Genomic DNA, 26486 nt, shown 5'->3' on the forward strand with positions numbered 1-26486 from the left:
GGTGATTTTTAAAGCAATTTCCTTAACACAAAATCACTTCTCAAAATCAAACATGTAATTGGATTTTAATATTCAATGCAAAATCGAATCTTAGTGAATGAGGTATTTGATGAGTGATTTAACCATGCGCAAGTCTCCAGGAACATGGCGCCCGTGCCTTGTTCCTTGGGACATCTTCAGTGTGCATGCGCAAATCTCTTGGAAATGGCAGCGTTGGTTATTTTCCAAGTGATTTGTGCTCACACTGCAGGGCCCAGACCCTCCAACATGACCCGCCCCACTAGGTACAAAATGCTCTGTTTCTAGACTTCCCTCTTAATTTATGATTGCCAGCACCTGTGTTGAACTAGTTAAATGATAAGAAAGCTGTTTCTTCACAGGTGGTGGCAATAATAAATTAAGAGGGAAGTCCAGAAACAGAGCATTTTGTACCTAGTGGGACGGGTCTTGTTGGAGGGTATGCAGGGCCACTGCCGCAAGACTCCAGAGGGGTAAATATACTATATGGGTGCAGTGTGTGTTGTGTGCCCTTCCATTATAGAAATGCTTATGGGTCCCATGGTCCCATTGCAGGGATGCAAATGCCTCTGCCTGATTGACAGGCACAGGCGTTCACGGGAAGGGAGATGGCACATGCCGCCCCCATTTTTCAGGAGTGGCAGGCCAGGGACTGTGTCACAAGACACAGTTTCCTTGGCCTCACAAGCCACCCTGTGACTGCAAGCTTGAGTCTTGCTGTCGCAGATGAACATTGCAATGTTCATCCCATATGTGAACGCATCGTAAATGCAGAAATGAGGTGTTGTGCACCTCCTTCTGCGTTTGCATTGCTAAGGATTGCAATGCCAAAGCTACTGCAAACAGCTTTGCAATTGCAGTCCTCAGTGAATTAGGGGGGTTATTCAGAGTTGGTTGCAGATTTTGCTGTATTAGCAAAATCTACAACCACTAAAATTACATTCATGTGTGGTGCCGCCCGATGATGCAATCACAATTCAATTGCGATTTCATTACAAAAACCTCTAGTAGAGGTTGACTCCTGCCTACACAGAGTGGCTGCGTATGCAGGGGCACCGCTATCATGTTTCTGATTGTAGGAAACACAGGCGATGTCATCGACCGGCCCCGAAAATAGCCACCACCCCGGATGCCTGCCACCTGTCAATCACTATACAATTGCATCCATCCAGTATGTGATTGCATAGTGGAGGGTCACGTTATGTGCATTGTGGTTGCTGCACATGTGCAGTGTCCCAAAAATTAGCTGATTGCAAATTTCAGGATACTGCGTCCATCTCTGAATAGCCGCCTAGGCCCTGAAGGATTTATTGAACACACACAGGGTTGTGCAGGGTGTATCATGTTTAAATCAGTTACTACAGGCACCTGGAGTATGCAGGATTATATATAGGTAGACACTGGAGTATGACAGATACAACACTGTGGCATAAAGTCCATAGATCAATGGGGTGCAACACACAGGAATGCTGGGATTAAACAGGTAACTCTCAGTAGCAATAATGGGGGTCATTCTGAGTTGATTGCAGCAAATCTTCGCATCGCAAGCAGTGGAGTTTAGCCAAATGCGCATGCGCAAAGCACTGAATGTGTATGTGCAAAGTCAGCCGTATGACGAATGTACAGACATACAAATGCTTTTTGTGTTCACAGCCTCGCAACGACAAAGAGGCGTGTTGAAGTCGGTGCGGGTGAATGGCTTCGCTAGCTAGCGAAAAGGGGCGTGAAGGTGGGTGTCTTGTGAGGGAGTGTGCTAAGGGTAGCAGGAGTGGTTTTCGCACTACTGCAAAGCAGCTCGTTGCCGGTACACACCAGGCGTTCGCAGCACAGGAGTAGGTTCAGGGCTTCGCACAGCTAGCGAACACTTGCTAAAGGTACCTGACAGGGCGTAGCTAATCATTGGCAATAGAACGCAGCTGATTGACATGGTAATGCATCAACACTGCAATTGTAGCTGTAGCACTCTCACAGATGGTATGTACATTTACACTCCCAGGAAATGTTTTTATGTTAAACATTAGCAAATTAGGTTACATTGACAAGCAGCACACGTGTATTATTAGCAAATACATGTGTATTGCTCATGTCCCACATGTCTGCTTTGTGTAGAAATTATGTGTATTCAAACACAAATAATTACCTTAAAATGCAACATACATGACATGTTTTCAAGTTTCCCACATTAGTTTTGTGGTTAATATAACAACATTACCCACATAATTTAGCCTAACCTATACTGTTATAACCTGCTACTTTTCCTAATACATTGCTATGAATTAATTAGGTAACTTTTCAGTTATATTTAATATGGCATGTTGCCCATAGTAACCAAACAAATTTGTGGCATTATATTGTGTAAGGAGCAACGTACATGTTTTTGGTTTGCAGATCATTTTGATAAAAGCAAGATGCCCTTTTTTTAGGATTTTTACAACCCATAAAAAATAGAAAAAAAAAACTTTTGCACACACCCACAATAATAAACACACCATTTAAAAAAAAAAGTATATTTATTCAAACTCATTTTACTATTTGTCCAAATGTTTTTTTATTAAAAAAAAAACATGGCACAGCAACAAACACCTGCCAGTGCAGAAAATAGGAAGACAGTACCCATTAGTCAAGCCCCCAAAATACTGCCCATCAAACACAAGAGGCTGATGCCATGACCCTCCCTGAGGAACATGTGGGTCAAATTGAGGGAGATTCTGGCCACGATACCCAAACCAAACTAGCCAGAACACAATATGAAGAGGAAGGCTAATGCATCACAGGCTAATACCAAAAAGATTAGTCAGCAAACCCCATTCAGCATGATGGAGTTTGGCATTCTAGTCCCACAAGCCATTGATAATCCATTTTGGAGTCAACATGGGTGCTGGTAAATGTGCACTCATCTGGAGAGAATTTTTTTTTTCTTTTTCCGGCCTGCTTGAGGGGATGTTGTTCAGTGCTGGGTCTGCAAACTGACCTTCGAGGGCCCTGCCCAGTGGGACCTGGTTCCTGGGCAGGGGTAGGGAATGGTCCAAGTGTTGGTTCCTCCCTGACACTGTGGGCAAGGAGGCCAGCGATGGTCTGTATGCCTTGGCCAATTGTGGTGTTCAATTGTTGCACCGAGGAGGTGAGGTCGGCCATACCTTGGCGAACACAGGTGGTCAGGTCATTGAACCGAAACGACATCTCACGTACCTCCCGGGTCATCACGTCATGGAATTGGGTGTTGATAACTCCATGAATGGCTATTTCACTAGGAATTGCTGGGAGAGAGGGTTGGGTGGGGGGGCCAGTGTGGGGCTGGGCAGGTCCCCCCGCCTCAGTCTCAGTGAGATGCCCCTCCTGTGACTCTCTGAGCTGCCCCTCCTGTGCTTTGTTTGGGGGAAAAGAAATAAAAAAAAAAAAAAAATACTCTCAATTAAGACAATTAAACAGGAAACACTTTACAATATATGTTTGGAAACTTACCAGCCAAGTCATGTGGCCATAGCATGTCAGGTGTGTTGGTGTCCACTTGTGACACACCTGCCACCTCCTCATAGGACACACAGACCATCACTTATTCCTCTTGATCTGTATACTCCACAGTCTCAAAGACTGGCCCTCCCCCTGTTGCCCTCAAAGCATTCCAGTTCGCAGCTCTTTTCTGCTTCAGGCGGGACTTGAAGTCGGCCCAACTACATCTGTTTATTGGTTTTGGGGAAAGGAGAGTAAATTAAATGAAAGTCAATGTGAAGCATACTTTTTTTTACACATATCATGGTTTGGGTTGCTATGGTTTGGCTTAAATCTTAGTTAATACAGACTATAGTGTTTGTCATTGTGTCTCATTATGTACTTACCATCTTCGGACTTCCTGAGGTGTGCGAACAATTGGGCCAACTTCATTAATCCAGTCAGTTATTTCTCTCCAGATACGGTCTTTGGCAGCAGCACCCATGTTTTTGTTCCCAAAATGGATTTTATCAATGGCTTGTGGAACCAAGATACCCAACTTCCTCCTTGTGAATGGGGGCTGACGCTTTCTCTTTTTGGCTGCTGCCTATGAAGCATCATCCTGCAAATTGTCACCCTCTTCCTCTTCAGTTTGTGGTTGGCTTTCTGTGTTTGGGTATCGTGACTAGAATCTTCATCAGTTTGGCCCACATTTTCCTCAGTCAGGGCCCTCACACCAGCCTCTTGACTTGTTTTTGGGACAGGAGATGGGGGTAGTTGACTACGGGGTCCTGATACTTCCTCCTCTGCACTGGCAGGTGTTTGTGCCATATGCTGTTGTTGCTGCCTTCTTCTCCTGGCTACCATGTCTTGCATCTGCCGATGCAATAGGTTGATCTCAGCAGTGATCTGGGCTGTCTCTGGATCAGGATCCATGATAGAAATTGGATGTGCGTATGGATCTGTGATGCATTTTATACCTGTGTATGCAAAACGTTGCTGTAAACTGCACAGGTGACGCTTACACAATTGGTCAACGTACTTTAATTGCATACACTACTTAAACAAGTTCCATGTGGCCCATGTTTGTGAGTGTATGCAGGAGTTGGAGAAGAGTGCAGGAGTTGGAGAGCAGAGACAGAGAGTGAGAAAGAGAGGGAGGAAGGAAGAAGAGAAAGAGTAGGAGTGCTTTAAAGTTGTGTGAGAGGTAAGATATGTTTGTGTCTGCTTCACCGTGTTGCGTTGCGATTATTTATTGTCTTACCGACGCACAGTGTTTTTTAAAAAAAATTGTATTGTTTAAATTTGACTGTATTGTCTGACATTTGTGGTGGTGATGTCCTTCACTGTAATTGGAATCTATTTTCCTTTATTCTAATTGGACCAACAGTATATCTATATTTGCTGGTAAGTATCTGCATGTTCTTTGGTGTGTTTTGGGTGTTGGGGTGTAGTATTCTTCTTATTCTTGTGTCACTTTTCCTTCTGCAGGGATCAGTTGTATTTCTTTTTTTGTGCCAGAGTAGGCTTTTTATTTTCTATTTTGGCCTTTTGCCTTTTTGAGGACCTTCATACCTATATCTTCTGGTAAGTATCTGCATGTTCTTTGGTTCTTTTTGGGTGGTGAGGTGTAGTATTCTGTGAGTATGCTTCTTATTCTTGTGTCACTTTTCCTTCTGCAGGGATCAGTTGTATTTCCTTTATTTTTGTGCCAGAGTAGGCTTTTTTTTTCTCCTCTGGCCTTTTGCCTTTTTGAGGCCCTTCATACCTATATCTGCTGGTAAGTATCTGCCTGTTCTTTGGTGTGTTTTGGGTGGTGGGGTGTTGGCTCTTTTTTTGTGTTTCTAGTTACCCATGTAAGTTTATTTGTGTGTTAATTTTATGTTTAAGATAAGTATATGCATGCTAAGTGTGTGTTTTTAGCAGAGCCGTAACTAGCTGTGTGCAGAGAGTGCTCTGCACACAGCGCACCTGTGGAGGGAGCGCATCTTGCTCCGAGTCCCCGCTTGCCAACAGCAGGCAGCGCTGGCGATGGAGTGTCCCTCACTGTGCTTCAGAGTCGGCCGCAAGTCAGCCGGGAGCCAGGACACGAGTAAGAGGCAGCGGGCAGCAGGACAGCTCCGGATCGCTGGTGGGTGAGTATTGCGGGTGATGAGCGCAGTGAATCCCAGCTGATCGAGGAAGCCAGGAGCGGGTGCAGGCCAGAGATGACTGCTGCGCAGTGGGGACAGCTGGGAGACTAACGGGAGAAGGCAGCGGGAACCGACAGCGCGCCACTGTCTGCTGTGGAGAGGAGAGCAGGCAGCGCTGTGATGGAGTCCTTGCTGTGCTGTGGCGTCAGCCGGGAGCCAGCTCCAGAGCGGTGGTGGGTGAGTATTGACAGGGCTGGGAGCGGTAAATGCCAGCTGACCGTGAAAGTGCAGAGATGATTTTATGGCCATCTTACCATGGTGATCACTGGGACAGATATCAGTAATAGGATTTCTGGAGTGGCAATGGAGTGTGTGTGTTTTATATCTTTGTACAAAAGGGCATATTTTTAGGGACCCGGACCCCTGTCTGTGATAATGGATCCACTGAGGTGTTAAAGTTGAGTTAATGCAGAAGACAATAAGGGTTAATGCAGGGTACATTGGAAGACTTGAATGCATTCATAGCAGCAAAGAAATGGTAAAAACATTAATTTAACATTGTAAATGATTGTCAGCCAGCCTGGGGGGGGGGCTGTTTAGGATTAATATCAAAACTTGAGGGGGGTGGGGTGGGGGGCGCCGATGCTGTTTCTTGCACACAGCACCGAAATGTCTAGTTACGGCACTGGTTTTTAGTGTTATTGGTGTTTGTTGTTTTTGCATCCAAATTGTATTTTTTTGGCTAATTATTAAAATGTCTTGCCTCCTGGTGTCCTACATTTAGATATGGATTATGAGATGGAAGAAAGTGTTTTTTAGATGAAGCAGATGTTTAAATGTTGTAATTTTTGAACAACATTGGATGTTGTTTTGATACAATTTTACTTATTTTCAAGATGCTGGTTGCAGCATATCTAGCCTCCGAAGCCATCCAACCCCAACCTGCCTCTCATCCTCGAAGGCAACGGAGGTGTGCAAAGCCTAATATTTTCCGTACCCATGTCAGCATTTTCGGTATGCCAGATGATGAGGTCGTGCGGCGCTACAGGCTGCCCCCTCATGTCATCCTAGAAACTCTCCATAATAGAGAGTGATCTAGATACATCAATTCGGTATCCTACAGCAATACCAGCATTGACACAATTCCTTGCTGTGTTACATTTATGCACAACAGGTTCCTACCAGCACGTGGTTGGGGTGCTGGAAGAATGTCACAGTCCGCCTTTTCTAAATCCTGAGACGCGTAATTGGTGCTTTTTTCTCAAGAATTAAGCAGTTCATATCAATGCCATTGGATGTGGGAGCCCTAGCTGTGTTGAAGCGGCAATTCGAGGTAGGAGGTAGTCGCTTCCCACACATTATTGGGGTTGTGGATCGGACACATATCCCACTTGTGGCGCCTAAACATAATGAAGAAATATATCGGAACAGAAAAATGTTCCACTCTCTGAATGTGATGTTTGTTTGTGGCCCATCCCTCAAGATCCTGTCCCTGAACACAAAGTACCCCGGCAGTGCACATGATGCCCACGTCATTAGGCAATCAGGGATCTGGCAAAGATTAAGACAGATGGAAGGCCAAAACATGTGGCTATTGGGTGAGTTGTATTGGCATCATGTTTTTTTGTTCAAACCAAACTTATGTTTTTCTGAACATATTTGTTACTTCTGTTTTTTCATTTATACAGGAGATCATGGATCCCTGTGCACCCCATGTCTCCTTACAGCACACCAACACCAGGGCCACAAGCCACATTTAATTCCATGCTTACAGCCACTAGGCAGCTGGTGGAGTACACAATTGGCATCCTGAAAGGACGCTTCCGTGTGCTCCACCGCACTGGTAGCGACCTCATGTATTTGCCGGATATGGTAAGTAAAATTGTGGTTCTGTGTGCAATCCTGGACAATATTGCTGTGAGGAGTTGTGTGGAGCTTCCTCAAACTGAGGAATTGCCCAGAGAGGATGAGGAGAAAAGGGGTTGGGCGGACAATGATGCGGGGCATGGGTCTCAGCATGGACATACCGTTAGGGCAAGAATAGTGCGCCAGTATTTCAGGTATGCTTATGTACTGAACACCTTACACAATTGTTTATGGTAGTATTGATATTTAAAATGGTGTCAGGTTTAACATATGTGACTCCAGCTTTGAGGACTAAAATTTAGACATTTTTCTGGCATACATTTTAGAAAAATGGGTGATATTAAATAGAGAGATCTTGATTAAAAAAAAAAACATTTTTAAAATATTTGCCATTATCACACATCTTGCCAACGTACTTTTAAAAATTAGATGCGTAAAGGGTTGCCAACAATCAGTACTCCGGGGGTAGCTAAATTAAATTATTATAACACGCACATTAGCACAAACAGAACCTGTGTAATATCGACCACTATATGTATGTGTACGGAATATGCTGCGCTATATAAGAAACTGTTAATAAATAAAATACATAAATAAAGAAATATTTGTTTTGAGTAGTAAATTAAATTAATGTGAACTTAATAGGTCTGTAAATGTCCATTGAACAACAGTATTGTTGTGTGGTTATCATATATATTTTTTTAACATTCTTTTTATGTAGTTTCTAAAATACAACTTTTTACCTGAAAACATAAAAATGCTAACATTGTTTTTAGTTTTTTGTAATTTCACATGCAAGCATATTCTTAAATGTCTGTTTTTTTATTTCCAAACAACATATACACCTGGCCACACTAATACTACAATCTTGGATTGATTAGCTGAATGATGCTGCCAAATGTGGTGAGTTTTAAATATATGTATAGCAGTGAGATTTTTAGCAGTGACAGGCGCTAATAGTCACCTATGCCTATGCAAGAGGAGAACATAACATTGTTAATATACAGTAATATTAATAAAGTTTAACAATACAGATGACACCATCACATTTTGGCCAATCAACAGTTAGCACACAGTATAAATTTTAGCCCATGTTGAAAAAACGCCATTGGCACCATGCGAGCTGCTGCTTTTTCCATGAGGGAGCTGTGGCTCCTCACCGCCATAATGGACCGCCGTGTTGAACGCACGGGGCCCTACATTCCCAATTCGAGGAAGTGTGCGGCCTACGCGGAGGTCCGCAGAGTACTGCGGGTGAGGGTCCGCAGCAAGTGCACCATCGTACAGCTGGAGCGGCGGTGGTCCGAAACTCCAACGCCGTCAGCCTGACTTGCTCACATGAGTAATCCACACTAACACCAGTGTTTGCGTGAGTATGTATTTTACCAATTAAATACAAAACAATATTAGCAAACAACATGGCATATAAGACCTATACTATATGCATATAGACTGTGTGGGGGTAGACCTTGCAGGACACAGTGGGGAATGCCGTGTTAGGGGCCCATGTGTATGGGTGTGGCCAGTCTCCAGAGTGGCTGTAGACAGACACCACTTTGGTTTGACATACAAGTTTATCGGGCATGGACTGTGGTCCTTCAGAAATATATTGAGTATGGTACCATATGAGAGAAAACACAAACATAATAAAGAGTCTAAATTAGTACAATCATTTAACAAAACAATATTTTTTGCACAACATAATAACATATTTGTGTGTTTCTATCTCTTTAGGCACAGCACAAAGGCAGGTGGCAGGAGCCGAACAACAGCAAGGCCCTCCCTCTCAACCAACCTCCCCCATCAATCCTCCTCCTCCCTCTCTCAAATACCCACCCCATCAATCCTCCTTCTCCCCCTCTCAACCACCCGCCCCATCAATCCTCCTCCCCCTCCTCCCCCTTTCAACCACCCGCTCCATCAATACTCCTCCTCCCCTTCTCAACCACCCGCCCCATCAATCATCCTCCTCCTCCCCCTCTCAACCACCCACCCCATCAATCCTCCTCCATCTCCTCCTCCCCCTCTCAACCCCCGTACCCCTCTCAATCAATCTCCACCTCTCAATCTTAACCCCCCTGTCAACCACCCTCCCCCTCTCAATCTGAACCCCCCTCTCAACCACCACCCTCCCCTTCTCAATCTGAACCCCCTCTCAACCACCCTCCCCCGTTCAACCTCTCACCCCATTTCAAGCCCCTTCCCCCCATCCAACCTCCCACCCCATTTCAAGACCCTTCCTCATCCAACCTCCCACCCTCTTTCAAATCCCTTCCCCAATCCAAACTCCCACCCCCTCTTTGGTTGGGGAAAATGAAGAGGAGGGCGAGTGGGCCACTATGGCCCCAGAAGGTGACCATGTGAATGATGCCCCGGAAATGGAGTCTAGTAAGACTAATTTTATTCAAAACATTTCAGGTTTAGAAATATAAAACAACATGTGTCTTCAAACTGTGTCCCTGCAGCTGCTGTGTGCAACCACATCCAACCATTCCCTGCCACAGTTGTACTATTAAGGCAGGCTGTCTCTGTTGCAGGCCATGCTGGGATGCCTAGTTCCACAGCATCTAGAGATACATGGCCAACACACAGGTAGTGCTACAGATGTCATTACAAGACAAATAGGTTTGCAAAGTTGGTGTGCACACACATAGAGGTAGGAAGGGCCTGATTATTCATAATTGACGTAAATATAATTTTGATTTAAAAGCAAGACTAGTTTAAAATTGTAACACTATCATAGTAAGCCAATCACATTGCTAAAGCATTAATTTAGCTTGTAAAACTGAGTTTAAAAAGGAATAATAAAGGCCTAGGTTAACTAATTTGAGTTTAACATCTTAAGATGTGTGTGGGCCCATTACATAAGATGGATTGTGGCCTTAAACACTCCATAAATTTAGTTTGGAAAGAAGTGAGACGGAAACATCACAGATGCAGTGTAGCTATGTTTTACGTGTTTACTGTACATAAGGACAGAGATATATAATTAAATATGGAATACAGTATCTCGACTAATAATTGAGTCTAAATGTTGGTAACAATTTTTAGGACATTAATAAGTAGCATATGTGAAGTCCATAATCATCTTTACAGTGTAATTGTAAATTTTCAGTATTTATGTTTCTTAGCAAAATATGGGATTGTGTGCTCATGTGATAGTGTACACATTCATCTCCACTTATTTCAGATCCTGACCTTGGAGATCGAGATCTGGCCATACGGGCTGAATTATTAGCCATATAGCACTACACCCAGGCCCTTCTCAACAATGTGAATAATTTGATTTTGTTTTTTTAATTTGTTATTTTTTTATGATTGAAAATGATTAAAAAAAGTTTTAAAAAATAAAAAATTTGTGTGCAAAATTAATTAAAAAAAACTAAGCTATTATGTTGTGTGTTTATTTTAAAGTTAAAACAACTTTAATAAAATAATTTACACTATTTCATCTATCCTCTGATTAATCAATATGTGTTGATTTAGATTACTCCTACTTTTTTTTATTATTATTATTGGTGGGTCACTATTTTTTTATTTAAAAAAAACTGTATGTTATACAAATTAATAGTATTAAGTGTATGATGCAACTAGGCCAACAAACATATTTGGAGATTTCAGTATGTTTGAGGGCTTAATTGCTGTATGTTATTATATTTACCAATTATGTTGTCAAACACTTCCTTTTGCAGTGTTTGATGACTTAATTGAACAATCACATTACAATTTCTTATTGTATTTGCTGATACATTTGATTGCTTTGAAAAAGGGGGGAAAAAAACCCATTGTGCGAATATTTGAAAGCTAGCAAAAGCAACGCAAAAGTACAAATTAATTAGCTATGCAGCGAATGCAATGCACACTTGCAAAATAGTACCTACTGGTAGCGATGCGATTGGTAACATTGCACACACATTGCTGCCGTGTGATGCAGAATGGTGTACACCTCTTTTTTGCACTGCTGCACATGCATTTGCAATCGTGCGCGTAGGGTGTGAATTTGCAGTCTTGGCGACGCATTCGCTCTCATGCGAACGCTGCTAGCATGCGTTCCGAATAGCTAACAACTCGGAATGAGGCCCAATGTCCATCAACCCGAATTGCAGCACATGTTAATTATTGGAATATACTGAGGCTGGTATTTCACAGTAATATAATGTTCATTAATTACTTGAATATGGCACCAAAGGAAACACTGCGAGCTAGCTGGTAACTCACAGTAATATAATGTCCATGAATTAGTGGAATGCAGTACAGAAGAAACCCTGAGATTTGGCATGTAACTCACAGTAATATATTGTCCATGAATCAGTAGAATTCAGCACGCAAGAAACACTGGAATTTAGCAGGTAACACAGTAATAAAGATGTGTCCTCATTCATCTTAAAAGCTATTCACGGCAACCGTGTGGTTTGCCATGAATTGTGTGCCCACAGCTGTGCATGGGCACATGCTTATGCACCTGCTTCCATAGGAATGCATGGTGCATATGCTCCCACTAATGGGATGCAGGCTGCCATGGCTGATTGCAATTGCTATGCGGCTGCATGAAAGCTCCGTTCATTAGTAGGATGAAGTCGGACACATCTGTAAATTGGGCATAAAATAGTAAGGATTGCAAATTCTGCTAATTATGAGAATTTGCAATCCTTTTGTTAGCATGCTGGGGGGCCGCCCATCGCAGGGCAAGGCCGCCCAGCATGATGACCGCCACCTCCCCCCTTCAACAAGCAGAAATTGCAATCGCATCGCAATTTTTGCTTATTAGTAGAAATTAAGGATGCCTCCAGCTTAGCTGCACCCGCAGGAGGCCCGTCGCAATGTTTCCTATCATGGTGGCTGCATGATATGTTACGCAGCTGCTGCGATCACACCCCATCATGTCCCCGTTCCGCTGCACCGCCCCCCATTTGCCACCCTCCGCCCAGGGCCGTCTTTTCGTATGGGCTCAATGGGCACTTGCCCAAGGGCCCCAGGAGTATAAGGGCTCTAGGCTGATAGCTGGGGGTTCCCTCTTTCCAGGGGTACCAGACTTTTTAAAATCGGTCCTGGGGATCCGGAGATAGCCGACTTCAAAGCAATGGTCCCCATCCAAGCACATTAATTGCTCTTCCCAGCTAGATATCTCGGGCTCTGTCTGACTTAGAGTTGTTCTGAGGATATACTCCAAAAACTGGGACTCTCCCCTTTCACTGGGCACTGGCAACTTATCTCTCCTATGCCCAGAACCGGAGATATCAGCCTTCCAGCAGCTGGTCCCTGCTCCAGCTCCACATGCTTGGTATGCAGTTATATAAATTTGTTGGTGGATTGCTCTGGCTCCTGATCTCTAATCCCCAAGTCCCCAGTACATCCTGAAAGGTGGGACTCTCTAGTTTTATATCCCATTAAAAACTAAGAAATCTATTTCCAAGAATTTGAGATATCTGCAGTCAAGCAAGCTGCTCTCTCACCAAAAAATGATAAATATTAAGCCCACTCCACTATCTACCCCTCCCCTGCATATTAAACACCCCCTACCACCCTGGAAGTCATGTACTGGGGCCCATTCATTCTGCCCAATACCTCCTTCTACAGTTTAGTGTTCTCCCTCCCATCCCATCTCCCACCATCTGTGCAGTAAAAGAGTAATTAGCAGAAATTACTGGTCCAGGTCCCACATGCTGAGCGGAAGATAGAACAGCCTCTACTGCCCGTGGGTCATCAAAGCTGGCGCTGATAGCACCCCCCACCCCTATTGCTGGAGGATGGGTAGGGGCCCCAGTGCATTGCTGTGCCCAGGGGCTTACACTGCTGTTAAGACGGCCCTGCTTCCGCCGCTGCAATGTTTCATCTCCACCCTGGAAACAGAGCATTAGCGCCCCCCCCCCCCCCTTTCTGGCCTGCGGCTACCTCTACCTAATTGACAGGTGATCGCATTTTCTGCGCCCCCCACAGAAAATGTGGGCGCATGCGCAGGACGCGCCTGCATCTTTTTCTAATTTTTTGCAGTTGGATTGCACACTGCGATCCAACCTGAATTAGCCCCATTGTCCACAGATCAGAAGTGCAGTACATGGGAAATGCTATAGGTCCAGGCAGTTGGGATGACTTGATGGTCAGGGGAGATGGTTAATATAAGTAAGTCAAATGTGCAGCCACAGCTGCTAAATTAATCAATACTCCAGTATATCCAGAATGTGCTGGAAGCACCACAAGACAGCAGTACCATAGGGGTGGTACTGCACATAATTGTGACAGTGATGAATTGACCATCTCAGATGGCATTTACCTGTATGGTCAAAGGGGGTAATTCAGACCTGATCGTAGCAGCAGCTTTATTAGCAGTTGGGCAAAACCATGTCCCCTGCAGGTCAGGCAGATATAACATTTGCAGAGGGAGTTAGATTTGGGTGGGTTATTTTGTTTCTGTGCACAGTAAATATTGCCTGCTTTTTTTTACACTACAATTTAGATTTCAGTTTGAACACATCCCACCCAAATCTAACTCTCTCTGCACATGTTGTATCTTCCCCCCCCCCTGCACTGCATACGGCTTTGCCCAACAGCTAACAAATTTACTGCTATGATCATGTCTGAATTACCCCCAATGTTTTGTGATATCTTATGTCCTTCAAGGTTTTTATGCTCAACAGGCCCACCAGGGGCACCATGGGCATGAGGACACCATACAGTGAGCTATGGATGCCCTATTTTGGCCCTCTATGACTGCTTTTTTCCACACCTGCCTAAAACTTTTGCACATTATTGTGTGTATATATATAACTCTTTCTTTAACAGGACTCAAGGCAATTATGATGATAAAATATCCCAATGCTAAGCACCATTGACGCTGAGATAAATGAAATCCTGACCCCTAAATAGAGATTTTCCATCTGTTAGGGAACTCCAGCACTATGTGTGTGAGACCACTAGAGCTGATGAGAGGGTCTTCTGCCAATACCAGCCCCCCGCTGTTCCTGTTCCACACACCAGTACTTAGGGGGCTGCCTGTGCTTAAACCTCTAGCAGTAGGCTGGAGACCACAAGGTAATTAATCTGGAGTGTAGCAGCTGGTAAGGCAAGGGTTAGTTGCAGACAGACTGGCTACAGTATGACTTGGCAAAGGCTGGGGTTAATAATAAACAGACTTTGACTACGTTATGCAGACAAGTCAGGTATAACTGAAGACAAGCAGCACTTGATGAAAACCAGATACACAGCTAAGTAGGAGTAAATTTCAGGTCTGGTTAGCAGGATATGCTGGCTGAAGACTTTTGCACTGTGTGCAGGGTTCGCAGAAGGCCAATGGTAACTGAAGCAATGAGGTATGAGTTGAAGGAAACTTAGCCAGGTGGTGGTTAACTGCTGTAAAAATTAGGTGCTGAGTGTGTACTGATTAAAAGCAGAGTGCTGCCAGTATGAACTAAGTTGCAGAGAGACTTGCTAGATGAACTGTGTCCAGGCTGCAGATTGCAATAGCACACAGAGGCTAAAATGTTGCTTAAGTACTGGATATGCTGCAGGCTTGTGACTTACAGGCACGGAGTGAATATACTTTGAAGGAATCCACAGACACACAGGCTAGAACTAGAATTGGAAGGATATATTCACAAAGACCTGAGAGGCGCCTGAACATGAATCAGGAACTAACACAAGAGTAACTGGAGGGCCACGGCAAGACAAGGACATAGAGCAGGAATGGCAGGGAAAGCACACTGAGGACTTGAGGCAAGGTACAAGGATGCAGAACTTGGATAGACAGATTAGAACACAGGAACAGAGAACTCTACAGTGTTTGACAGGCTTCACTAGGTAACAGGAACTAGGGAATATAAACAGCAACAGGAACTGGCTAGAATCCCTAATGAAAGGAAGACAGACCAATCACAGGAGTCATCAGACTGGGGTCAGGTAACAAGGTATTCCAAACAGGTGTGCTGCTGCACGTGACAGCTAGCATCCCAGTTGCTAAGAGACACCCAGAATACAGAGAGAAATGAGCTGCAGTAATTATTCATAACACTATCAGGCCAAACAGCTAAATGTTGCAATATGAGGTGCCTTTTAAGAGAACAACAGATTCCATCTCATAGGGATGCATGAACCAACACCTTGACTTCACTTGACACACAGTAAGGGTGTCAGAACACCAATCATCATGGACAATAATCCCCTGAACGGATTTGCCCGACTGAATCTGCACGACACCGCTGCACTTTATGGTGGTGGGATTTCGCTGAAAAGTGTTTTTTACCCCATAGGTTAGCAAGCACTTTTGATTGTAATGGGTGCAAATTGGCTTCTTTTGCTGACGTTTAATGCCGCAGAAACTGCTGTTTGCCCCCTTCGTCCACAATTGAAGTCCCTCAGTGTGCCTAACAAGGGGATCATGGAAGAGGAGTGGTTCAGGTGATGAGGGAAATGATAAAAAACACTGATAGAGCTAACCTTATCAAACAGTGGCAGAAGATATTTGCTCATGCATTCAATAATTTTTTTTCTTTAGCAAATCTTATTGCAGTTTATGCCTTTTTTTAGAAGCATTTACCATATATAGTAGCAACAGGAAATACTACAGTACAGTATGTCAGCACTTGCAAGATAGAGGGGTCTATTTACTAAGCCTTGGATTGAGATAAAGGGGGTCATTCCAACCTGATTGAACGCTGGCTATTTTTTGCAGCACTGCGATCAGGTCAAAACTCGGCAAAATTGCGCATGTATGTGCACTGCAATGCGCAGGCGCGTCGTACGGTTAGAAAGTGGATCGGTGCTAGGTGATGGATTTAACAAAGAATCCATTCGCACAGCCGATCGCAAGAAGATTAACAGGAAGAAGGCATTTATGGGTGTCAACTGACCATTTTCAGGGAGTGGTTGGAAAAACGTAGGCGTGTCCAAGCGTTTGCAAGGCGGGTGTTAGCCGTCAATTTCGGGACCGGACAGGCTGAAGTGATTGAAATGGCTGAGTAAGTTCTGAGCTACTCAGAAACTGCACAAAACTTTTTTGTACCACTCGGCTGCACAAGCATCCGCACACTTGCAAAGTGAAAATACATACCCCTATAGGCGACAACTATCTGATCGCAGCGCTGCAAAAAATAGCTTGCGAGCGATCAACTCGGAATGACCCCCAAAGTCCCTGGAGATAATGGGCCTAATTCAGACCTGATCATAGCAGCAAATTTGTTAGCAGATGGGCAAAACCATGTGCACTGCAGGTGGGGCAGATATAACATGTGCAGAGAGAGTTAGATTTGTGTGGGGTGTGTTCAAACTGAAATCTAAATTGCAGTGTAAAAATAAAGTAGCAAGTATTGACCCTGCACAGAAACAAAATAACCCACCCAAATCTAACTCTCTGCACGTGTTATATCTATCCCCCCCAACCACCACTACCCCCCCTGCAGTGCACATGGTTTTGCCCATCTGCTAACAAATTTGCTGTAATTTTTCAAACACAGCCTGTGGCATGGCAGTTAGGAGCCGAGTGGCTGGTACTTTATCTCAAGCGACTTTATCTCCATCCAAGGCTTATTAAATACACCCGCTAATCATAACATATGGCACTTCTAATGAACAAACTGATCAACCATACTGTACTAGTGAATGCATAATTTGCTATAAAAAAATATATATTTTAAATAATGTGTGTATTTTTGTCTGTGCCTGACCTAAACCTGGTGTATAGTAAATGATACTGGTGTAGACCAGTAGCTTTGTTACATAATAATACCTGTTTTTTTTATGCTTAATGGTCCTTTAACAAATATACAGTAATTTGTGCTGGTCCTGGAGATAAAATATAAATAGTTTCCTTCTTAAACACTAAATAAGATCATTAACTGATGGCTGTTATGACATTTTAATGTATTATAGTAGATACTGTAATGTAGTAAAGAGTAAACCACATCTGCCTGTTTTAGTTGAGGATCAATTATGTTTTCTAAGCTTTAAAATGGTTCTCAGAATGCCTTACACAGGGGGTAAAGGAAACATTCACACAGAAACATCCTTCAGGGACATTTTCTCTGCAGTGTCTACTAGACAAATTAGTTCCCTGCCCTCAACGACTCAGGAAGTTTCTCTCCAGCAAAGCATGAAAGTCATACTCATTGCAGTGTGAATCATTAATATATAAATGCAGTTTCTTTGGTGTAATATATTCCCTCATAGTGCAAAATCTGACAGGATGACAGACAATTAACATCAAAGTGAATGTAACTGAGAACTGTCAAGCAATATCTATTTACATTGGCAAGAAGTACACCTGGTAACCTACTACTTTCTTTAAGTGTATTTCAATCATACCAATCGTAATGCAGTTCTATAAATAGAGAAGCAGCCACCTATGGTTCTACTTTGTATTAAAACTCAAATCATATCTTGTTCGTGCACTTTCTTTAAGTTATCTCAAATATATATATGAAGAATGAAAACTCTGATAACATTTATATACCTTTCAGACTTTAGGGCAGATGTACTAAGCCTGGAGACGTGATAAAGCAGTGATAAAGAAGTGATAAATGGAAGGTGATAACCAGCGCCGGATTAAGGGCCACATGGGCCTGGAGCTGAAAATATTCATGGGACTATTGTGAGAAACGGGGGAGGTGTGATCAGTGCTGAGTGCATGTTGGGAGAGCCATGTGGGTGTGTACACCCCTACACTATCAGCAGAGCCGTAACTACGTGTGTGCCAGGTGTGCCTGGCACACAGCGCAGTCGCCCTGGGGGCGCAACTGGCCTCATCCCCGTTAATTTACTCAGCTGCATTGTAATGAGTCAAACTGACTCATTACAAGCCGCCTGAGAGGAGGAGCAGCAGCACTGGAGGGAGGAGAGAAGGACGTGGAGGGAGGGGGAGGAGGGTGCCGCAGCAGCGCACTAATTGCTCAGAGCCGTTCCTCTCCTTTAACTGTGCGGCTGTGCGCCCCCTCCCTCTCCCCCAGTGCCTGCAGGCGGTGTAATCTAAGACACTAGCGTACGAAGGGGGAGGTTTCTGAGTAATCAGAAACACCCCCTCCTTCCCAACAGGTCGATGCTTTTTAAACTAGCTTCCCGCGGCTACTTGATCTAAGCCCCTCCCCTCGCGCATTATACCGTCATGTAGCAGGTCTATGGTGAGGGGGTGAGAGGCTAATATGATATGCTTCTATCACACTCACGTAATTTTGGCCCCTCCCCCTCACATAGACCCGCGATTTGCGGCATTTTCCGCGAGTGGGTGGAGCCTAATTAATGCACCGCAGAGTGCCCAGCAGCAGCCCGATCCTCATCAGCCCCTGTGCTGCAGCAAAATCTAAAGTAAGTGTGTTTATGCCATATACAGTAGTGTGTGTGTGTGTGTGTGTGTGTGTGTGTGTGTGTGTGTGTGTGTGTGTGTGCGCGTGCGTGTGTGTGTGTGTGTCATTATTTTGTGATGTGCTGGTCAGTTATTATATGTACAGTATATAGAAACCTTCCTCAGAAAATCCTGCATTTGTCCCTGGGAGGTGGGCTCATGGGGACAATATTTATATGGGGAAACTCCATGTGGCATACTGGGGGTGCACTCTGACAGAATATGGGGGGAGCTTCTGTGTGACATACTAGGGGCACTGGCCACTGGGTCATAATTAATATGAAGGGCTTTGTGTGGCATACTGGGGGGCACTTGGACATAATTTCGGGGTCTCTGGGTAATACTGGGGGGTAATCTCCCCCATTTCCTCCTCTCTCTCATCTGCCCTATACCTCCAATGACAATTTGCCCTATATCTCCTCTCTCCCTCCCGTTTTACCCTATTCCTCCTTTCTCTCCACATCTCCTTTTCCTCCTCTCTCCCTCCCGTTTTCCCCTATTCCTCCTTTCTCTCCACATCTCCTCCTTTTCCTCCTCTCTCCCTCCCGTTTTCGCCTATTCCTCCTTTCTCTCCACATCTCCTCCTTTTCCTCCTCTCTCCCTCCCGTTTTCCCCTATTCCTCCTTTCTCTCCACATCTCCTCCTTTTCCTCCTCTCTCCCTCCTGTTTTCCCCTATTCCTCCTTTCTCTCCACATCTCCTCCTTTTCCTCCTCTCTCCCTCCCATTTTCCCCTATTCCTCCTTTCTCTCCACATCTCCTCCTTTCCTCCTCTCTCCCCATCTGTCCGTTTCTTTCTCTCTCCTGTCTCCCCCTATTCAGTCTGCCCCTATTCCTCTTCTCTCTCTTTCGCCTGCCCCTATACCTTACCCTCTCCTATTTCCACATATTCCAGGAGGGGGAGGAGGCCCTGCCTATTTTGTCAGTCCCGGGCCCCACAATTTCTGATGGCAGCCCTGCCTGCAGCATCGTCAGCGCCAAAACGGGGACTGTGCGTGCGGGAGCCGGGCGTAGGAGATCCACGGAGGCAGCGGCAGCAGGAGCTACCCAAACTATACAGAAGACGAAGAGCCAGGAGGAGGGGAGGTAAAAAAAAAAAAGAGACAGGGCTACAGTATTACAGTTTACAGGCTGGGGTGGACGCGGGCGGCACTGCATAGGGCTGTATAGAGAATGAATCCCTTCTTCTGCTGTGCTTATTTATATATATATATATATATATATATTGTGTAAAAAAGGGGACGCTGTCTGCCGTAATGTGTAAAAAGGAGGACTGTCTGCCGTAATGTGTAAAAAGGGGGACTGTCTGCCGTAATGTGTAAAAAGGGTACGCTGTCTGCCGTAATGTGTACAAAGGGGACGCTGTCTGCCGTAATGTGTAAAAAGGGGGACTGTCTGCCGTAATGTGTAAAAAGGGGACGCTGTCTGCCGTAATGTGTAAAAAGGGTGACTATCTGCCGTAATGTTTAAAAAGGGGACGCTGTCTGCTGTAATGTCTAAAAAGGGGGACACTGTCTGCTGTAATGTGTAATAAGGGGACTGTCTGCCGTAATGTGTAAAAGGGGACGCTGTCTGCCGTAATGTGTAAAAAGGGGGACTGTCTGCCGTAATGTGTAAAAAGAGGACGCTGTCTGCCGTAATGTGTAAAAAGGGGGACGCTGTCTGCTGTAATGTGTAAAAAGGGGGACACTGTCTGCCGTAATGTGTAAAAAGGGGACGCTGTCTGCCGTAACGTGTTAAAAGGGGGACTGTCTGCCGTAATGTGTAAAAAGGGGACGCTGTCTGCCGTAATGTGTAAAAAGGGGGACTGTCTGCCGTAATGTGTAAAAAGTGGACGCTGTCTGCCGTAATGTGTAAAAAGGGGGACGCTGTCTGCCGTAATGTGTAAAAAGGGGACGCTGTCTGCCGTAATGTGTAAAAGGGGCTTTACCTGGTGTAGTGGCGCTACTGTGTGGCGTAACTTGAATAATGGAGACTACTGTGCACCGTAATCTGAATTGTTATTATTGTGTGGCCACACCCCTTCCCTATGAAGCCACGCCCCTATATTTTTTGCGCGCGCCTACAGCGCGCACTGCCCCTGTTTTGCATAATGTGGTGGTGGGTGGGGGGCGCCGGTGCCTTTTCTTGCACACAGCACTAAAATGTCTAGTTACGGCACTGACTATCAGCTCCAATGTCACATGTGACCTAAACTCCGTTTCACAATTCTATTGCTGCCTATTGTTCACTTCCTCTTAGGATACATACCAATAGGACAAATCAAGAATTTCTTTGATGGTAAATGCAGGGTGTCACACATAGGGCTCTGAGACCCTGTTACTGCAGTAAACTCAGTCATTTTAAAACTTCTCAGCTTTTTTTTTAGATTGGCACCTTATTCCAGCCCAGGAGTGACTCAGAGATCATCCAATCACAGGCTGTTTGCATCTCAGCAGATTTGAGCTTCATAGGGCCCTATTTAAACCCATCAGGTGCAATAATATATTGCCAGAACAACTTCACTTGTGACCAGTTACCAGTGGTGCAAGTAGAAAAAATTTCTTAGTGGTACTGTGCACGCATGGCATGGCATGGCCACATACCACATGGGGCGTGGCCAATAACAATGGGGATGTGATACACATATGGGGGGCTAGATACACATATGACCCCAGTAGTGCCAGATTCACATATGCCCCCACAGTGCCAGATACGCCCCCAACAGTGCCAGATATTCTACTACAGTGCCAAATATGCCCCCACAGTGTGAGATATGTTCATTCCATGCCAGATATGCTCCCACAGTGCCAGATACACAAATGCCCTACAGTGCCAAATATACATATGCCCCACAGTGCCAAATACACATATGCCCCACAGTGCCAGATACACATATGCCCCCAGTGCCAGATATACAGTACATATGCCCCCAGTGCCAAATACACATATGCCCCACAGTGCCAGATATACATATGCCCCACAGTGCCAGTTATACATAAGTCCCACAGTGCCAGATATGCCCCACAGTGCAAAATATGCCCCACAGTGCCAGATATGTCCCACAGTGCCAGATATGCCCCACAGTGCCAGTTATACATATGCCCCAAAGTGCCAGAAATCACAGTCAATATAACAAACCCCCCTCCCCCCCCCCCCGCTGCTCACCCACTGCTGCTGTGTCAGCTAAGGAGAAGAGAGCACAGTGTGGTCCCTCAGTGCTGCTCAGTCAGACTCTGGTCTCCAGCAGCACCGTGTATCTTCTCAAATGAGGCACCAGTTCATTAGCCAAACAGAGCTCGTGGACAGGCAGCCAATCAGGAGCCGCGGCTACCGGTCCGCGAGCTCTGATTAGCTAACAAACCGGCGCCTCAATGAGAAGATACACGCCGCCACCGGAGACCACAGTCTGACGCTTGCACTGTGCTCTCCTCTCCTTCCCTGACACAGCAGTGGGCTGCAAGCATGACGGTCGGCCCGACGGTACTGCGTACCTGGTGGAAATTTCTTACCGGTACATAGTACCACCCCCATACAGACATACTTGTAACACTGCCAGTTACCGAGCTCCAGTTTCAGCAGCTTCTAAGCTTCCTTAACTCTATGTGTGATTGCAGTGCTATTCCCCAGCTTCCATGCTCCTAGTACTCCCTGTGTTTCCTGTGCTACTCAGTAGCCATCTGCAAACCTCAGTATTGCATCTTTTGAACATTCTTATCTGCAATCAGCAAGCACCAGCATATCATCTATAGCAGAGGTTCCCAAACACGGTCCCCAAGGCACCCCAATGGTCCTGGTTTTAACTGTATCCATGCTTGTCCACAGGTGATTTAATTAGCATCTTAGTCAATTTGATTTAACCATCTGTGCTGAGCCATGGATATACCTAAAACCTGGACTGTTGGGGTGCCTTGAGGACCGCGTTTGGGAACTTCTCATCTAAAGTGTACTCTGGGGGTAATTCATACCTGAATGCTAGTATGCATTTTTTGCATTCCTGCGATCAGGTAGTCTCCGCCTACAGGGGGAGGGTTTTGGATGTGTGCAGGTGTGTGATCGCATTTGTAGCAGAACTGCACAAACATAAGTTTGTGCAGTTTCTGCTCAGCCCAGGTCTTACTTTACTGCTGCGATGATCAGGGCCGGAGCTGACGTCAGAAACCCTCCCTCCAAATGCCTGGTCACTCCTGCGTTTTTCCGGACACTCCTTAAAAACAGTCAGTTGCCACCCACAAACGTCCTCTTTCTGTCAATCTCCTTGCAATCGCCGGTACATTTGGATTTTTCGCACCATCCCGTCACTGACCATCACTCACCGTTGTTGCGGCCCATTACGGTGCATACGCATGAGCAGTTCAGACCCTGATCACAGCCTGTGAGAAAATGCACAGCAGTGATCAGGTCTGAATTACTCCCTCTAAAAGAACAGCAATGTCCATTATTCAAATTACACCGCACAGTAGCGCCACCACACCAGGTAGGGCCCTTTTTCCACATTACGGCAGGTAGAGTCCCCTTTTTATACATTATTTCAGACAGAATCCCCTTTTACACATTATGGCAGACAGAGTCCCCTTTTTTACACATTACGGCAGACAGAGTCCACCTTTTACACATTATGGCAGACAGTGCCCCCTTTTACACATTACAGCAGACAGAGTACCCCTTTTACACATGGCAGAGTCCACCTTTTACACATTACAGCACACAGAGTCCCCCTTTTACACATTAAACTGGGCATATGCGTTTTGTGCTACCTAGTTACGGCCCTGGATAAACAGACAGATAGGTAGATAGATAGGTAGGTAGGTAGATAGGTAGATAGATAGATAGATAGATAGATAGATAGATAGATAGATAGATAGATAGATAGATAGATAGATAGACAAAATAGATGATAGATACTTACTGTCTCTGCTGGCTCAGGCAGTCAGGCTCCTTGGTCGGTGAAGCTGTTGGCATATCCTGGGCAGGGGAGGTGGAGGAGGGAGGGGGACTCAGAAGCCGCAGCAGCGCACTGTAATTGGTGGCGGCAGCGCTGCAGCTATCCCTCTCCTTCCACTTTGGCTGGCCACCACCGCTGTAAATGCTGGGATGAGGGAAGTGCATCCCAGCATTCACAGCGGCAGCGACCAGCCTATGTGGAAGGAGAGGGACAGCCGCAGTGGTGCTGCCATCAATTACAGTGTGCTGCTGCGGCACACAAGTCCCCCTCCCTCCTTCTCCCCTGTCCCTGGAGCTGCTCCTCTCCTCGCTCCTCCACACACAGGTGGCTTGTAATAAGCCAGTTTGACTCATTACAATGCCACTGACTAAAGTACCCATGGAAAGGGAATGTGGCCAGTTGTGCCCTCAGGACGTCTGGCACACACGTAGTTACGGCCCTGCTTTTACAATTACTGTACCTACACATAGTGGGCCTGATTCATATACTTACGGTATTGAACAGCCACAGGGAATCTGCTGCACAATACTGTACAATTAATATACTAATGCTGTAGAAGTCATCTGTAGGAAAAGGAAGCCTCCTGCCAGCATCTGCAATCTAAGTGCTGCGTATGAAAACGCTGGATTGGATCACCATTGCTACCATTAGCCATTATGGTCAGTGCTCTTGGGGATCCGCATAAGGCTCAGCCTGGGGCAGGAAATCTGCATTCAAACATATAGAGCCTGGCTTCGGTGCTCCTACAAAAAGGGGGGACTGTGAGCAATCATGCAGGACTCATTCTGCTCATATACAGAGCCGTCCCTGCATATGCGCAGTTTTACCACTTACAGATTATTACATAATCCATTGGGTTTACATGCTAAACTGAATGAGGCCCAGTGTCTCTCATCTGCCCGTACAGCTCTCCAATAGATACTACTGAATGAGTAGAAGCATTATCAGACTATCCCACTTCATGCACTCCAGTAACAGGCAAACAAGATCAGAGGTTCTTGTTTACACAAAACCAAACTTTGACACAGGGATCATAAAACACATGATATAAAAAATGAACATAAACAGAATGTACACAAATCAAAGTGAGCAAAAATGTGTTATACTATACAGCATGTATCCAAAATCAATGTAAATAGGTACTAGTCAAAATTAGCTCAAAATCAGTCTCCATAGCCAGTTTATAGAAGAAATGAATAATGTTTCTAATTGGCAGAATATTACTGCTTTTTACACTTATGTAGAAGGCGCTTATTTTGCTTCCACAGTAGGCAGGAAGTGGCAAGTGGAGTTTAATAGAGGAAGGTAACCATGTGCAGTCTCCATTCAGGCCACATGCTCTCTCACACTTGGCACATGTGAGTAGATTCTTGCACTGTGCCATTGACTAATATGCGTGGCCAGATCTCCAGGTACAAGGCTGCTGCACTTTTTTCCCCAGTTATTTGTGCAGCACCAACAATGTCATAGGACTTGTGGGGTAAGAATAATACATGGGGTTATAGTGTGCTGTGTGGGCCCCCCTTGACCTAGGGACCTGAGTGCAACATATATTCTGCACAAATTATATATATATGCCACTGGGGAGTACTGTAGGCAGGTATTGTTCACAATATACAGGAAGAAATTATAACATCAAATCTTAAAATGTATTTGTGATCCTTAGTTATCAAAATTGTTGTTACAGGCATGGTTGAGTTAGAGATTAGATTTAGTGTTACTTACTTATGATATTGTTTATAGGGCTGGATGATGACTAGGGGGAAAAGCACAGTGTTTTGTATAATGGAGTCAGCCACAGGATAGAAACATCTGTGTGCAGGACCTATGCATGCCCTGAGCAGGAGAAGGGAGCATATGAGGGAAGAATATAAACAGATGAAGTGGAGAAAGTAGCCATTAAATCAGGATTGTTTTGTTTCAGGCATCAGGAGCTGTCCAGCGTATTAAGCTGCTGAATTGACTGTACATGTATAGGCACTCTTAGTACAGAAAAATACTTTTTACTGTTGTGATCTGGGGAATATATCTGGATGGAGTGTTGCAGAGAGCTGGGTACTAGGAGTTGATAGATACCTTGACATGAAGAATGGTCGTGAGCTTGACATGTAGTCGATCTTCTGACGATAACTCCAGACGCCTGGGTGTAAGACTCGTAGAGTAACACTCAGCAGGTCTTCATGCCTATAAGAGACGCTTTTCCCATAAGACTTTATGGGTGGAATTCAAATGTTTGAAAAGTCGGTTGTGTGTCTGTTTTTTACTGTCTATTAGATAGGAAAAAACAGACTCCCAACTGACTTTTCAAACATTTGAATCTCCCACAATATGTCTACCGGTACTGGGATGCCCACCACGACTTACGCCACTGGCAACAGTACGAGCTTACCCCTGAGAAGACCAGAGTTATCAGTCAGCAGAAAAGACAGGGACAGAAAGAGAAAGACCGAGACCAAGTTTGGATCAGAGGACAGGCTAACAGAGATGAGACTAAGTACAGGAACTAACAGATATGCAAGAGACACTGGTATGCAAGGAGCTGTGGTGATGAAGGGTACAGTAAATGTGGTGATAATGTATGAAGCAGCTGAATGTAAAATAACAATGATAATGGACTATAGCAGATACACCAAAGAGAAAGACAAGACAAAGAATAAATGCTGTGTGGAAGTATCCACACTACACCTGAAACTAAGCAGACAGGATCCAGACAGGACTAGGACTAAAATTACTGACTGACAGGCAGGATACATAGATTAAAGAGACAGACAGGGAGCAAATATAAATGAATGC

This window comes from Pseudophryne corroboree, chromosome 5 (assembly GCF_028390025.1).
Source record: "Pseudophryne corroboree isolate aPseCor3 chromosome 5, aPseCor3.hap2, whole genome shotgun sequence".
Taxonomy (NCBI): Eukaryota; Metazoa; Chordata; class Amphibia; order Anura; family Myobatrachidae; genus Pseudophryne; species Pseudophryne corroboree.